General features: G+C 39.1%; 1 protein-coding gene across 2 annotated transcripts in view; it reads left to right on the top strand.

Moving 5' to 3' along the window:
* FAR2 (fatty acyl-CoA reductase 2) overlaps positions 1-17,622 on the top strand; it is a 153,061-nt gene that overhangs the window by 71,534 nt on the left and 63,905 nt on the right. The window contains exon 1 of one of the 2 annotated variants that reach the window (XM_040488529.1): positions 427-656. The exons of the other annotated variant lie outside the window; for it this stretch is intronic. The gene's annotated coding sequence lies outside the window, so the exon portion shown is untranslated. Of the gene's footprint in view, positions 1-426; positions 657-17,622 lie in introns of those variants that run through there. 2 annotated transcript variants of the gene reach the window in all.

Below are 17,622 nucleotides of genomic sequence, written 5' to 3'. Positions count from 1 at the left end.
CCCAAAATAAATAAATGTTGAGAAAAAAAATTAAAAAAAAAAAAAAACCTCTCTCTCTCTCCATATCCCCAAGCAAGTGCATAAAACTAGGACACAGGTAAAAGGGAAGTTGATGGATATATATTTGTGGGGGTCCATAGGTTTTGGTGCACTGTTCACATTCAGAACGCTTTATAGTGCTTAAAACATAACAAGTCATCACTAATTTTAATTGCTGGATAAAGAAATGATTGAATGAATTACAAGATCATGTTCAGTTTCTGATCATCAGTGAGATAACCAAGTTAAGTTTCTCAAACTCTGGCTTACAAGGGTTGCAATGGCAACATTTTAGGACAGAAGGCATTGTCTGCATTTCATAACACACAGGTGGTTGCAGACATCCATGGAAGCCCAGCCCACAGAATCTCCCACTGTCAGCTTGGGATGAGCTGGACCTCAGGTACCTGGATATAATAGTGCAGTGAGCCTTTCTTCCTGAGGTCCTAGCACTCCCCTGATCTAAGGCTGCTGGTCGTGAGATGCTATGGGAGCCCCTTCCATTGCTCTTTAGACCCGGTTTAAATTTTTCTGCCATCTTCCCTGCTCAGCTCTTACTCATACCTTCTTCTGGTCCTAAGGAAACCAACCTGAAGTGGGAGAAATAGGACGAGAAGGTAAGAGAAAAACAATCAATGAATTAAGTCCCAGATGTTGCTAAAGCTAATAGTAGGAGTGACAACTAAATGATTCTTGAGGTGAGAGCCTGGTCTTTTTACCTCATTTTCACTTTTGCTTGGTCTCCACCTTAGCTTAGCAGAAGTCATCTAACATCAGAAATCAATGACTTATTTCCTGTGAAGTAGAATCAATAAATCTGCAATGTTCTCCATTAGTTAAAAATGAATGCTTGGTTTACTTTGGGCTGTGAAGTACAAGCCAAATGATTGTTGCAAGTTATTTAAATGTTTGAATGAAGAAAAAATGGTTTTCACTATGACTGCATGACATGAAATGCTGAACTTTCTGTGGAGACAGGGAAGGGGTTGTGTGGGTTGGAAATGGCTGTCGCCAGTCTGAAACTCAGTTCTGCCCTGACTCTGTGCATTACCAAGCGTCACTTTGGCACATCTGGTGCAGATTTAAAGTCTAAGGATTTTTGTATGGGATTCAAACATAGATTATAGTAGAAAAGGAACTTGAGAGCTCCAGGGAAGAATACGAGACTTCTATTGTATTTGATCATTTTATTAAATTTGCCTGGAAAAATCAATTAAAAACCAGAATTTAATTTTCATACTCAGAGGTTATTCATTCAGAGCTCATGCCTAACAATAGATGTGTGTGTGTGTGTGTGTGTGTGTGTGTGTGTGTGTGTGTGTGTGTGTTGTTAAATAGTCAACGCCCAAGTGCAGAAGGCTGACTGTTCTATTCTGGTTGGGTATGAGGGAATTGGAATGAAACCTTCATTTCATAAACACTTCACTCCCTTTTTTGCTTCACCTGGCTTCTCCATGGAACATGTTCAAACCATATACATACCGAAGTAGTGATTTGTTACACTTAAGCAGTGCTTTCACAAGTTATTAATAGTATATTGAAATTGCAAAGTGGAATTAATGCCACATTACAAAAGATGTAGGATTCCATCAACAGAAGGGTCACCAAGTGAGTACTTAATTGCCTCATGTTCTTTTTTGAGCATAGGTACATAAAAACAATGCGAATTAACAAGTAACTAGTTAACTTTGTATATTAAAAACATTTGGGCAAGTTATTTACCTTCTATGAGCCTCAGTACTCCCATCTGTAATAATTATGCCTGCCTTGTAGTGTAGTTACTGGCTTAAATGAGATCATACATATGAAGCCCTTAGCAGAAGGTTTGATACCCACAGTCTTAGCTACTGATGTTGTTATTTTTATTACTATGGATCGAAGTTTATGGTCGGGTAGGATAGCTCTAGATACATTATGCTCTGAACAATTGGCATATAATTTTCCCAGTGGGAAAATTGGATGAAGAGGCTCTTGGAATGCTCTATAATAATAATTTCAGTGGGAGGGGGGGTACCTCAAGGAAGGATCAGAACTCATCTAGGTTCCTGGACTTTCTGTCTATCTGATAAGCCCATAGGACAACTGCGGATGTGGAAATTTGGAAATGGGTGGCCAACGAGGGCAATGACGTTCTCCCAGGAGGGGAGCTGCCAGAGCTTTGCTCAACAGTTGTCAACTAGTATGTCTTCGGGCCTCTCAGGGCCTCACCTTATTTCAGCTCCAAAAATGATTACAGCTTGCCTGATTTCTAAACTAAATAACATGTGGAGGTGAAGGTGCGTGCCCTCTACCCTAGAAAACACTTAGCCACAGTTATCTTACTGGTTTCACGTAGAAGGAAACAGATTCTGGGCACAGAGTTCCCAGGTACAGATTCCCACTCTTCCTCCCTCAGCTTGTCAGACTTACACAAACTACTTAAGGTCCTGGGCAGAAAGTTGTCATTTGTTTCCTCACGGTGTTATTGTAAGGTTTAGATGAGAAAATAAACATATAACACACAGGATATTTGTCTGCAACATAGTGCTGAATAAATGTTAGTGATCATTTTATTTCTTTTGTTGGATGATATTTGCACTAAGTGTTAAGCGATAAACTGAGGCATAGTAAACATTTTAGGAGCTTATTTGAGCAAAAATCAATTTGGGCTGTGCTAAGCCAGAAGCAAAGCAAGGAAATTATTTGATTGGCTATAGCTTAAGCAGTTGCATTAATTGGGAAAGCCTAGCTGGCAACTTGTAATTGGTTGTCCTTAAGTTTCAATTTCTTAACGTTGAGGCATTACAGGCTTAGGTTTCGGTTGCTTACATAGGCTACTGAGGCGTTAAAGCCACCTCAGTCTAATGACCTCCTTGTTTAATTATTTTAACAGAAGTTAGATATTATTCTGGTTTGATTATGTAGTTTCCTCCATGAGTTAACTTGACTCAGAGTAAAGTTATTGAGAGAAAGGAAAGTTAGAAGTCTTGTTCCCCAAACCCATACTCAAGCCTCTATACTGGCTGTAATTTCTGCTATTAATTTCATCACATAGGATCTGCAGATCGTCTTAAGATTTAAGCTATTGCTCTTTTCACTTCTCATAGTGAATGTTCAGAAAACATGGGGACAAGGTCTTTGTCACTAGAGTAGCTATAAGGAGTTAATTAGCAAAAGTTCACATACAAATTTTGTTCTAGTAAAAGGCTTAAATTATAAGTCCCCTTTTCAAGCTATTTTAGAAACACAAACCTATTTATGATGGTGAGTTTCTTTTAAAATGAAATTCTAAACCATCCCAAATCATTTTTGATGTAGTACTGTAGAGTAGGAACGTATTTTCTGCCCATCTTATCAGAAAGTTTGGGTATATATCTAATTTTCACGCGGTTTTTCATCCCACCTCGAAATCATTTTAATCCTAATCCCATCCTGGTTTAGAGCCCAGATGTGGAGGCTCTGAATTCCATCAACAGATTTTTTTAAAAAAATTTTTTTAGTGTTTATTTTATTTTTTAAGAGAGAGAGAGATGGAATGTGAGCAGGGGAGGTGCAGAGAGAGAGGGAGACACAGAATCCGAAGCAGGCTCCAGGCTCTGAGCTGTCAGCACAGAGCCTGATGCGGGGCTCGAACTCAACAGATGGCAAGATCGTGACCTAAGCCGAAGTAGGACGTGTAACTGACTGTGCTACCCAGGTGCCCCTAAAAATATGATTAGAAAATAAAACTCAAAGCAAATGTCACTTTCCTTCTTTAAAAGGAGGTAATATTTTCTACCTTGGTGAAGTGAGAGATCCCTTACAGTCTAGAGGTGCCCTGATTTCTGCCCTCTGTGCTGTGATTGTTATATTTCTGACTTCTGGTGCTTGTCAACGGATTTGGCTCCTTGGTTGCTAAGAGCTAGGTAAACATTTTGTTCAGGGCATTTTTATTGGCAACATTTAAAATAACTTATTGGAAAATTTTGAGAAGGGAATTTAAATTAAAGAAAATAGAAACATTATAATGAAGATCTCTGAAATAAAACAAAATCAATACAATCAGTATGGCTTATCCATTATCCTTGATAGAGTGGTTTCATATTATCTGTTTAACTCTGAACAATTAACATGAATTTCTCGCTTTCATCTATTTTAGGGTTAATGAACAATGAATGGGCAATTTGAAAATATGTGTAGAAAGTAGGTCCCTTTTCTTTTATAATTTGTTTCTCTATTGAGTAGATACTCTGTATTTATAGCGTTTGCCTCAAGACTATCTGCATCATCCCTTTTGCCATTTTGCCTTTTATATGGGCATATTACAACTGGTTGTCTCCAAGCAGTTTTATCTGGGCAAATTATTAAGGAATCAATTTTTCAAGAACAGTATCAAATAGGAAATTTTAGCATCAGCGAAGGAAACATAAACAACAAAACAAAACAAAACAAAACATATCTTGACTGCAGGAAAAAAAATGTTTTTCCTAAGAATTTTTATGTTGCATTTTGTTTTCCAGAGCAATTAACACCTGCCCTGTTCTAGACCTAACATCAGGACAGAATAATAACCACAAACTACGTATATTGCATTGGCACTTTGCTAAGGTCTATAAAATTGGCTTCCATTTTGTTTTCTTTTAAAGAGTGAGTTTTTTAAGCCTCACTACCTTTACTAACCGAATCTACCTTTTCCTCAGCAAAATATTCTAAGAGTCCTACCTTTGATATAGGTTGTTTTATTTCCAAATTAAACAAAAAAAATTGCCAGTTTTTTTATTGTGAAACATTAGAGTGATGTCTCTGTTTTCTTTTCTGAAAAATAACACTTTCTCGCATAGGGTTACATCTACTTTAAAGGTTTAAATGTTAAGCAAGTTATTATTTTTAAGTATTGCACTACCAAGCACCTTCATTTGAGAAACTTGCTATAACATTGATTGTTTTTGGAGTAATTCATTCCAATTTTGTTTCCATCATATTCTCACAGAAAATCTTGATCTTCCGCAAAGTGTGCCTATCCTGACTGGCATCTGCAGCAACTTAGGGTGAAACTCATGAAAGGGTGTCTTTGGGGCAGAGGAAAACCGAGACTATTAAGATTTTTTTTTTCTTTATTTGCAGAAACTCAGCAATGTTCTTTCTGTAGTTGCTCCGTTTTGACACTCTTTGCCGTTAGGTCAACAGTGGTTGTTTTGAAAAGCACATCCACCCACGAGCGGGTGTGTTTCTAAAGCCGGTCTTCCCCGCTGACTGTGGTGTGGTGACCTTCCATCTGCAGCTTACCTGTGGTCTGGCAATTGATGTATTTTGTACTCCATTTCTAATTCTTCTCATGATGGAGAAACAAAATCAGAGAAAGTCTGAGGTTCCTGCAAGGTTGCTGGTATTTTTTTAATAGATCCCCCTGACAGACTCAGGTGTGAGGCTTGGGAATTGGATTTGTAAACGAGCTCTGTGGGCAGTCCACATGGGCATCACTATTCTGGCAATCCCACTTTCCATTCAGGATGTACCTGCTGACAGTTTCATCTTTCAATTTAGAGAAAATACAATGACAAATTAAGTAGTTCTGAGCAGCAAAAGGAAGTTGGTTGGCGAAGTAAAAGTGTCAAAGTTTTTTTTTTTTTTTAAGACCCTTTCCCTTTGTTTTTTGATTCAGTCAAGAAATCTGTTGAGTGCCTACTAAGTGCTGGGCTCTCCCCTAAATCCAAAAGTGAGTATTGAGCAAAGGCAGATAGTGTTCCTGTCCTCATGGAGTTTAGAGTCTAGCGGGGGGAGCAATTTTATTCAATACATCATCAACAGCAGCATAAAGTTACAACTGTGATAAGAGCCAACAGAGAAAAGTACATGGAAAGAAAATAAATACAGATCAAACCAAATATGGAGGGTCAGCTAAAGCTTCTCAGTAGAAATGATGATTTCACTGCTATCTGAAGGGTGACTAGGAGTTGACAAGACCAAGATGGGCTGGAAAGCATGCCAGTAAAGAGGACAACATTCATCACGCCATCATTCTATGTGTCCAACACTGTTCTGGCTGCTGAGGGCAGAGCAGTGAACAAAATGAATTCCCTGCCCTTGTGGGGCTTACATTTTGGTTGAGGAAGGAAACAGACTATGAACAAATGACCAAATAAATAAATGCTGTCAAGTGGTTATAAGTGCTGTGAAGAAAAATAAAGAATAAGCCGAATAAGGCATACAGGGTGTGGAGGTGAGGTGGGTGTTTTACAGGGGGCAGTTGGGGGAAGGTCCCCCTAGTAAGTCACCTTTCAGCTGAGACGTGAAAGGGAGGCAGCAGGTCATGCAGCTATGAGCAGCAGAGGCATATCTGAGCAAAATGAGAGGTGAAGCCTGGAGTAGAGAATCCTGGGATGTTCTAGGGACACATGAGACCATGTCTGAGTGTGTACTGGGGGAGACTGGAGGCAGTGGTAGTAGAGTCACGTGATTCAGTCCCTTTTATGTGAGGACTGCATTGGAAAATTTTAGCGTAGAACTGATAGACCTGACTTGCCTTTGGGAAGGATCACTTGAGCTAATACATAGAGAATAGACTATTAGTGGACCAAAGATGAGGGCAGCAAGAACCATTTAGAGGTTGTTACCTTAATGGTTTGGGCCAATTTGGTACAAGCAAAGATAGTGGGAAGTGGCCAGATCCTGAATATACTTGGCAGATAGTTGATGGTCTTTGCTGAGAAGTAGAGATAGAGCATGAGAAAAAGAGTCAAGGATGGCCTCAGGATCTCTGCACTGAGCAACACAAAAACTCAAGGCTTTATTTGCTAAGATGGGGAAAGTTTTAAAAGGAGCAAGTTGGGGGAGGTGGTTTAGGAGCTTGTTCTGTGGTAGGTTAACTTACCTCTTAGACATGTGCCAAGCCTAAGGAGAGGCTTGCATGTTTGATTAACACCTTGTCTGAGCAAAGCAAGCACAGGAGAACATGTTGTCTAATGTGCTAGAGAGAGTAGGCTGGTGCCAAACCACATCAGACCTTGGAGATTTCAGCCATTATCCTCAAAACAATGGGAAGACATGAGGTTTTAAGGGCTATTTCAGGCTATCAGATTGTCATTGCCAAATGGGAACTGGCTGCAGTGTGGCAAAGAGATTGGAGTTGGGTATTGATGTGGATGAGAATGGATGCAGAAAACTTATTAGTAAACACAACAGTCCAGACAAGATGTGGTAGCTTAAGTCATGTGGTAGTGGTAGGTGTGGAAAGGCAGGCAATTAGATGAATTCAGGAGGTGACTGTTAGGAAGTGGTGGGTAGATATGGAGGTGACAGAGAAGGAAGTGCCAAAGGTGACTCTTGGCTTTCAGACTTGAACAATAGAGTGGACAGTGATTTCATTCAAGAATACAGGGAAAACTGGAATGAGAAATATTCTTTGGGGAAAAGATCTTAAGATTAAGGTGTCTATAATATACAAGTGGACATGTCAAGTAAGCATGCGCCATAGTCTGAAGTTCAGGGGCAAGGTCTAGGCACAAGAGAGTAAATTTAAGAGAGATGATTCCAGGGGTGCCTTGGTGACTCAATCTGTTAAGTGTCCAACTTCGGCTCAGATCATGTCTCACGGTTCATGGGTTCGAGCCCCGTATTGGGCTCTGTGCTGACAGCTCAGAGCCTGGAGCCTGCTTCAGATTTTGTGTCTCATTTTCTCTCTGGCCCTCCCCTTCTTGTGCTCTGTCTCTCTCTGTCTCTTAAAAATAAATAAATGTAAAATAAAAAAGAATTTTTTTTTAAAGAGACATGATTCCAAAGCTTAAAAGGAAGGAGAGTTTTGAATGAGGCTGATTGATATGCAGGAGAGGAAAGGGATCATCAATCATATACCTCTCAAAGAATATAGAAGAAAACAGAATCCAAACCCAAGTAGAGGAATGAGCCCTGGATACGAAAAGAGGCAGCTTTTTTCCTTATTGGAAAGGATGGGTACAGATTTAAGTAGATTTATTTGTATGGTTTCATTTGATCAACAAACACACACTGTGTGCCTGTCATCTGCCAGGCACAGATCAAACTGCTGGGGATACAGAGATTTAAAAGAAACAACCCTCCCCATCAACGACCTCTCAGTTCAATAGGAGACATTGTACAAGTGTAGCAACAGAACAGCGTTCATGAGAACCATGGGAATACCCTGAAACTTTGTGAATGTCAATTTCCAAAAGTTCAGAGAAGAGATGGGTATGATATTGTGGCCTATGTTGCTGAAAAAGAGAACATTTCAAGGGAGTTGGGAATCTGAATCCAAGAAATCAGATTTTGCGATTTATCGCTGGGAAGAGACAAATGCTATTTCCAGTACAAGGCAAGAGCCCCAGGATTGATCTAACTGTTTGCAGTTCTAGGCTAAGATTTCTTTAAATACATTCTCTCACTAACTTTCTCCTTGAAAACTAGAGCAAAGACCTCAGCCTATGCACGTTCAAGCTTCTAGCACTCCAGAGATATACACTGACCCTGAGCTAGCCTCAAGCTGGTCTCATCCTTTCCACCCTTGGGAATTATTATCCAAATTGCAAACTTCCCATGGCATCTGTTCTCTCTCATATTCTCATATCCACACTCCTTCATGCTTTCTTCTCTTCTCCTGGCTTTTTCTTCCCTACTGCATCCTTCACACCTATTCTCCATTATGTTTGTGGAAGCCCTCTACATCTTTTACCTCCTTGCTTTAACGGAAATTTGAATATCCTTTTAGAAATGATCTCAAGTAGTTTATTCTCTTTCCTGTGGTCCTGAGAGTGTTCAGAATCCTCTTATGGTCTAAGCATTATATCTTCAGACATCTTTTCTGTAGGCCATGGCATCTGATGATTGTTCTACCTAAGATCTCTGCCATCTATCCACATCATGATTATTCCTCCATACTCTTCCATAGCTTTGGCATCTGAGTCACCATTCACATCTTCACTCCAAATTCTGCTACATCAGTGTAAATGACCCAACAAATCTGCCCATCCCCACCATTGTTCCTTGGCCTATTCAATTCCAGTGTTCTTTAGGTTAACTCCTCATTGACAGCTATTCCCATGGCCACATCATGGACACTGCCATTCACAGCTGCTTCAGTTCTAGAATCCTGAATTCCAGCATCTCACTCTCTGAAAACAACCTGTCATTGAAAAGCCAAAGCCTTTAGTGTTATCATCACTACACCTATTCTTTGACCTCAATGAGCTTAGCTTTAGCTAAGTTAAAGCTAGTTAGATTGGTCCTGATAAAGCTGTATTTCTAATCCTTGCTAGTTACTAGCCCAATGTAAAATATAAAGAAACTCTTTTTCCTACCTTGTTTTAATTTTTTTAAAGCTTTTTTTTTTTTTTTTTTTTGAGAGGGAGACAGAGCATGAGCAGAGGAGGGGCAGAGAGAGAGGGAGAGAGAGTGAGTCCCAAGCAGGCCTCTCACTGTCCGTGCAGAGCCCAACGCAATGTTGGAAGCCACAAACCACAAGATCATGACCTGAGCTGAAATCAAGAGTCAGACGCTTAACTGACTGAGCCACCCAGGGTCCCCTTTCCTGCCTGGTCTTAATACATTTGTGTAATAAGTTAAAGATAAGGACTTCTGTGCTCATGAACAGCACCAGCATTTCCTTTCCACTTGAAAATACCTAAAGAATTCTAAAGTGAAACTGAAAAGTATTATTAAATCCACCTTGAGCTAAGTGCAAAAATGGTTGGAATATGGCCTCAATAATAGTATAGATAATTGGTGCTCAAAGTGTGGTCTGCGGATCCCTGTGGTCACCAAGATACTTTTAGGAATCCACACTTTCAAAGCTAGTTTTATAAAAATATTAAGATGTTAGCTGCCCTTTTTACTATGTTGACATTTGCACCAATGGTGCAAAAGTGACGTGGGTTAAAACAGCACAATCAAGGCAGTGCCCCCAACCTGTCCTCATAGTCATTGTGTTCTTGGTCATCAGGCCCTCAGAGCTTAAATAAAATGACCAGTTTCATTTAAGAATACCTTTGAAGAAACAGTTAAAATAATTGTATTTCAACCCTTGCTTACATGTCTTTAATATTTTGTATGATGAAATAAAAAGTATATTTAAAGAACTTCTGCATACCAAAGAAGGCTGGGCATCTCAGAGAAGAGCCTGTGTGATGGGGTTGTGAACTGAACTAGTTGATTTTGTCACAAAATACCATTTTATCTGCAAGAATGACTTCTAGACAAACTCTGGTTATTCAGATCTGGGTATTTGGCAGACATTTCCTCAAAATAAGCTAAGCGAACCTGTCACTTAGGTAAACAACTGGCAGTATGTTTGCCAATGACAGACTTTGAGCTTTCAAATAAAGATTAGAGTCTTGGAAGACTTGTGCCAATGACTAAGAGCTTGACAGCTTCCCAATAGTTGAAGACTTTTCTGATGAGATTGGTGACCATATTAACAACTATGATTTTTCGATATCATATAATGAAATTTGTCAACATTTGGAAGATCTGCGTAACTCAGTAAATCATTCTTTTCCCAATGACCAATGCATGATGTTATAAAATTATGCATATAACTAAAAGATCCATCTAAATAGTGAGAAAGACCAATGGATCTTAAAGTAACAGAATATGAAAATTTTATATGGTTGTCGATTCCACATTGTACTAAACTTTGAGAAACTACAATGTGCAAGTTTTGGGTATGATATAAAAAAAATCCACAATTATTTGGAAAGGATTTTAAAGTTCTCCTCCCTCTTCCAACTATATATTGTGTGAGGCCAGATTTTCTTCATATATTCAACCAAAACAATGCAACAGATTGGATACAGAAACAGATATGAAAATCTCGTTGCTAAGGCATATATTAAAGAGGGTTTGCAAAAATGTAAAACAGTGCCAATTCTCTCAATGTAGATTTTTTTCATTATAGAAAATATATTCACTTTTCAAAAAAAATCTGTTCTTTCTGTTAACATTTAATAGGTTTACCATTTTAAATGATAAGTAAATATATATTTTTTTAAATGTCTCAGTTTTATTTTCAAATACACTAAATATCGGTGGATATAACCACATGCAAGCTCTTTGGGTACTCAGTAACGTTTAAGAGTATAAAGAGATCCTGAGACAAAAAAGTTTGATAAAGCTAGGTTAGCTGATCATAGTGAGAGAGGGACGGTTTTACTCATATTGAACTGCAGGTACACAGAAGACAACATGTTTTGTGACCTTTAATCCCAAGAAATACAAGCAGTTTTGTTACTTATTGATTAAAATATGCCTTACAGATTTCAGCCAAGGAATTTTCAAAGAAACCCAGCATTTTATCAGTCAGAGTTCTTCGGCTGAAAGCAACAGAAACCAGCAAGGGCAGCTGGATCCATTGTGTAATGAGTTACCCACAATTTACCCGCTTAAAGCAACATGTAATTATTATCTCACAGTTTCCACGCAGTTTTAGAATTCAGGGAAGGTTGTTTCTTCTAAGCCAGGAGAAGGATCTCTTTCTTATGAAGATAGTCATTCATATAAAGGGATCAGGTCCACCAAGGATAATCTCCCTGTTCAGTTGATTAGGGACTTTAAAAAAAAAAATTTTTTTTTAACGTTTATTTATTTTTGAGACAGAGAGAGACAGAGCATGAACGGGGGGAGGGCCAGAGAGAGAGGGAGACACAGAATCCGAAGCAGGCTCCAGGCTCTGAGCTGTCAGCACAGAACCCGAAGCGGGGCTCGAACTCACGGAGTGCGAGATCATGACCTGAGCCGAAGTCGGACACTTAACCGACTGAGCCACCCAGGCACCTCTAGGGACTTTAATTACATCTGTAAAATCCCTTCTCCTCTGCCTTTTGAGGTAACATAATCATGACAGTGAAAACCTATCACCTCTGCTGTATTCTATTGGTTAGAAGCAAATTACAAGTCCTGTCCATTCTCAAGAGGAGGGAGTTATACAGTGGCATATCATGGGGGTATCATGGGGGTGGGTATCATCTTAGAATTCTGCCTACCATAACAGTAGAAACAAACAAGAAATTTATTGGAAGGAAACGAAGTAGCCACACAAAGGAATGGCTAAAAACAAACAAACAAAAAAACAGCCTTAGAAAGGGCAAAAAGCCCTTTTTCCATTTCCTAAGACCTATCAGAGACTTTGGTATCAAGAAGACAGGTATTAATTGACTAGATTATCTAGTCAACATGCCACCGCTAAATGAATCAACTCTCTCTCTCTCTCTCTCTCTATATATATATATATATGTTTGTTTTTATATATTTTATATTTACCTATTTATATATCAACTTTTATGTATCAATATGCACGTATTTTTTAATGATGTGTGCCTTCATGCAAAGTTAAAGTTCTACCCCTTGGCTAAGTGGGACAGAATGTGTTGAGTGATAGCCTCATAGAGACTACCCAGAGTGGAGGGAGAGATACTACCTCAAAAGGAGGTTTTGATCAGTAGAAGAGATGCTGGAAGGCCAACATGCAAATATCTACTAGTCATCATAACCAAAGATATCATAACTTTTCAAAAAGCAAAGGTAGAAAAATATTATCCTTCATTATATATTTATAATGTAAAACGTGGCAAAATCTTTTATACTTATGAGCTCAGGTTTTGAAAATTCTTTCAAATAGGTAATTATTATATATCTCCATTGACATGCTTTTTGACGACACAAAGTAGTTTTGCTGTGGTATTTTGAATATTTCATTTATTATTTATATGGAAGAGGGGCAGTTAGCTATTTGTGTTTTTAAACAGAAAGGTACTTTAGGGATTATTTGTTCACTATATTAGTTCATCTTGGTCTTAATTCCAATGTTACTTTTATCCTATATTTGAGATTGTATCTCCCACTCCAATTTTCTAGCCTTAACTCTTCCATCATTCCAAGAGCTTCCAAAATCATTCTTGCATTATCAAGGAGACAGATGTTCATATTCTTCTGAGACCAGCTTCTAAGAGGGAATCACAAGATTGACTTTCACCACTGCTTATACAAAGTACAGTTTCAAGTCTCCCCCCCCCCGCCAAGTGTTTGGCTGGAGTCAACCTTTCCTTTAGCATGCAAAGAGCATAGGTTAGCCCCCCTTTCCAGGTTCTGTGAAGTCAGAATTTGCACCCAAGTTTCCAAGGATTCCTGTCAGGCTTCCATTCTCCTGCTTATTTCTCATTCTGAATTCCTGCTCCCATGGGATCCTTCACCTGCCTGCTAATTCCTCACCACCTGTGCTGGCTGCTCTTTCCAGACACTTCCCAGACACTGCTCCCTTTACGAAGAGTACCACTAACATAAATATATAGCAGACCCTTCCTAAAGTTATAGGGAAACAGAGATTACAGCACAAAATGGGAAGTTTCTTGTTTTTTGTTTTTAATTTCACTTAACTGTTCTTGCCTCATTATCCACAGCACAGATTTTTTTTGGTTCCCATTCCTTCTCCCACCAATGTGTTCATGCCCTTTCTCTCCCCTCTGGAATTCCTCTTCCTCCGGTTCCCTTCTTTCCTCCTCCTCCTCCTCTTTCTTTTTCTTACCTATCTCTCTCTTTCTCTCTCTCTCTCTCTCTCTGGTAGAGTGGGTGAGAGGTGATGGTTCTCATGATTAAACGTGCCCATACTTCCCTTTCCTGAAGACAAAACAAAACAAAAAAAAGATCTCCCTGGGAAGGTTCCTGCCATTCTTTTTCCTCTGAATTACAATTCTCTACGTGCAATATTATCACTTTACACTTTATTAGCATTATTTTTTTTCTCTGTGTAAGCTTTTATTGAGAAGAGCTTATACGTGTTAAAAATACTTCTAAAAACATCTAGGCCAACACCAATTCCAGCACTGATGTGAAGAAAAATGCACCAGAGAGCAGTGGTTTCAAACATCTGCAGAGACTGTATTTGTACAGTATGGCGTTTTTGCTTTTGTTTTTGTTTTTTTGATGAGAAGAGGAAGTAAGAGCCTCTACAGTTGGAAAGGATAACTGAACTGTGTTATTACTCACAGACAAAAGGTGTACTTTCTCTGAAGTGCTACGAATTTCATTGAATCTTTACAGGCCAGTTTTGCAAATGCCATTTTGAATTCGTACTAAAGAAAGATCAAGTTATGTATGTGTCACATCTATAAGTGTATGTGTGTGCACAGAGATAATGGGTGACGTTCAAGTATGTATGTAAACATATGCTAAAATGCATCTCCCCAAATCTCTCCACGTCTTGTTTTTTTCTTCCTCTAATATTACTGTGACTTTTTACTTTATATTTGACAGAAATCTAAAAATACTTTCTCAAGAACATGAAGGAGAAAATTCTTAAAATTGTAGATTTATTTCACCTAGATAATCTGCAAATTTGTGGCTTTTGTTTATGTGTATACACTACTGTATTTCCTGTCCTTCTCTCGGGGGGGGGGGGGGAACTAAGATTGCTCTCCTCCCTCCTCTTGTCTCTCCAGCTGAATCCCTTTATTTTTTTAGTCTCACATACTGAGGTGTTTTTGCAGACTTCACTGCAACCTGATAATATTCCCAACGTTTCCTTTGATGTTTATATTCTGAGTTACTTTTCAAAAAAAAAAAAAAAAATATATATATATATATATATATATATATATATATATATATATATATGTATAATGTAAAATCCTTTCTTTCCTTCCTGTGCCAGCATTTGAAGTGAAAAGCAAACAGTCTCCTTTTTCTTGTTGTGTGTCCCAGCAGCGGGACATGTGTAGCTTGGGGGGGGTCTGTCCTTTCTGCTTTTCATTCCTGAGAAGGTACCTCAGCTGCCCCAGGGAGTGGCTGGTTCTTGAGAGAATGGCTGCTGGGTGTTAGCGGAACCCCCTGGGGCGTGCATCAGAGTGGCTTGGAAACTCCTCTTCCTTCCCAGAGTCTACAGAGAAATCACTTCAGTCAATACACTCAGTGCCAGAGAAAAAGGGCAAATGGAGGTGGGGGGGGCAAGGAGCAACATCTGTTCTTGGAGTGTTGAGTCAGACGGTTCAGCATGGACATGACTCTGGATATCTTTGTCCCTTCCTTTCAGTGCACAACTTTTCATGTTACACAAAAGGATTCACACAGATTCTCAGGATTTCTGTGCACTGGAGAGGAAAGTCTGTGTAAGTTTGAGGCCTTACCCTTGGCACCTTTATGCCATTAGAACTAGGTAGCTTAAAATAACAGATAACATGTACTAACTAAAATAAAAACTTTTCCTTAAAATCGTATTATCATTAATCAACTGTCCTTCTTGACTTCTGAACATCATTATGCTAATAAATTTACCCGGTACTCTACACATGCTAAAATTATGCATTCTGGAGCTAGCATGTTATTTTTAAATGCTTTTAAAGTTCCATAGAAGTTTACATTCAATAATTGCCCTAATTTAGTCGATGCAACAGAAATGGGCATCCCTGTGGTCCCATGGGTCAGTGACAACACAGAACTATTTCCCCATGAGCAACCCATGTCTCTCCATCTACTGGGCTCTAGTCCTGTTCATATACTCAAATCATGGTAAAGAAATATGGAATTAGAGTCACCATTACAACCCTAGAGATCTCCTTAAACTCTTAATAGTGCACTGAATTGAACTTTCCTGTTTAACCACCAGGCCAGTAGACTGATATCATTATACTTGGATCACTTTCTTTTAAGAAAAGACAAAAGTATTCCAAAGGTGCAAATTAAGTGTAGCAGAGGACAGTGGAGAAAAAGCTACTTTTATCTTTTCTACGTTTGGGTAATGGTTAACAGAATCAATTTGGAATTAGTGAGATCAGGTTCAAAACCCTGCTCTGCCTCTTGGATGGCTCCATTTAAAAAAAGTTAATCTCTATAAATTCCCTTATCTATAAAATGAGTATAACGGTCGTGTGGAAATAAAAGAAAACTAACCAAATGAGAACAAGCAAAATTTATTCTGAGAGCTTGTTGTAGCAAGGGAGTTAGCCCCGGTCACTTGCAGAAACAGGCAGAGGAGCTGAAAAGCCTTAGAGTGGAAAAGGGGAAGAAGAAGGCTTTATGTGTGTCCTGAGTGGGGGCTGTTGGCTTGGAGAAGTTGTAGGTGGGCTCATTAGAAGTGGGGTATCATGTGTGGTTGGTGAGCAGCACATACTTGGCTTCCTCTAAGTTGGAAACAGGGACAAAAATTAGAGAAGCTGCCAGTTGTTACTCTGGACAAGCTGTTACAGAAAAAAAATTATAGTTCAGCTTCCTGGATTGTTACTAGAGATACCAACTTGAGTTCCTGCATATCTGATTTATAGCAGGTTGGCTTTCTGGTTGGTTTATTGCAGATAAGGGTTTGGATTCCCGGGCAGGCTGCTGCAGGGGGTAGGTCAAAGTTCTGTTTTTATACATGCTCTAGCCATTGCCCAGTTATCCAGTCTCTCAATTGTATCATCATGGTGTTACCGTGTAGCACATGCTCAATAGATACAAATACAGTCTCTGAATTTTTCTTCACATCAGTGCTGGAGTTTGGATCAGAACTGAGTGGATGTGGGAGAAGTCAGATTGTGCTGGCATAACTAGGTACTTCCCTGTGGAATTAGGTCAGAGTCAGAATGGCTTATCAGTTGTAGGCAAAACACCGGTGGAGTCGTGAGAAGAATCTGAAATTGTCTATCCCATTCATTTCACTTCTAGTAACTGTCCAAGCCCAAAAGTAACTCTGGGGTCTTAATAGGTCTTTAAATGCTTCCTGAGTTTAGGATGTATTCTGGGGATACAAATGAGCATAAAGCCTCTCGCAGGTGTTAGAAATTCTATAACCAGAACTCTCATGTGATGAGAGACAAGGCACCTTATCCTGAACAGGTAGGTGTCTGTTCCTCATTGTATCCCCAGGATCTAGCACAATGCCTGAAACATAGTATATACTTAGCCAGCAGCTGAATGAATGAATAAGTGAGTGAGTGAGTGAGTGAGTGAGTGAGTGAGTGAGTGAGTGAATGAATGAATTTCCCAACTTAGATCAAGTAGCTATTATGAAAATAATAGGTGTCACCTTGCCTGCTATGTAATTTAGGTATTCCTGTGTGTTCTTTTTTTTCACCAAAACTCCTAACATCTGATTGAGCCAAAAATAATCAAATGATTGGTCACAGAATATACAATGACAGGCAAAATCAAGCATGACTATTTTGGTTCCTTGTACCCCCCAAATCCTGAATTCTGGAAAGGAAGTGCGAATGGACACATCAAGTGGAATTTTAAAGCAGTGTTCAGTGAACAGGAACCATGACTCGAAGTAGCTTCTTATTAACATCCGTGTGAAGTGGTACCAAGTTTGAACATTTAAAAATGTTACAGTTATTCAAGTGATTTCACAGATGTATATTCCAAGCCAGTTGGTTCACACAGCCTTTTGGAGACCGTCCATGTCAATGTGACAGGCTGAGCTTCTTGTCTTTTGTGTGGCAGAGTCCTGGAGACAAGGATTTCAGAAACAAGAGACATGGCTTAGCATCCAGCCACCACTGGGGTGCACTTGACCACACATGTTTTATCCATTCATTTGTTCATTGATTCATTCGCTTAAATAACATTGATGGGCCATGTAGAGTTTATTAGGCAGTAGGGATAAAAAGTTAATCTACCTTCCCCTCCCTCAAAGAGCTCAAGGCTCTG

Source organism: Herpailurus yagouaroundi, unplaced genomic scaffold, assembly GCF_014898765.1.
Source record: "Herpailurus yagouaroundi ecotype Mexico unplaced genomic scaffold, PumYag 166, whole genome shotgun sequence".
Taxonomy (NCBI): domain Eukaryota; kingdom Metazoa; phylum Chordata; class Mammalia; order Carnivora; family Felidae; genus Herpailurus; species Herpailurus yagouaroundi.
Note: the sequence above shows the minus strand (reverse complement) of the source record. Positions and strands in the feature narration are given on the sequence as shown.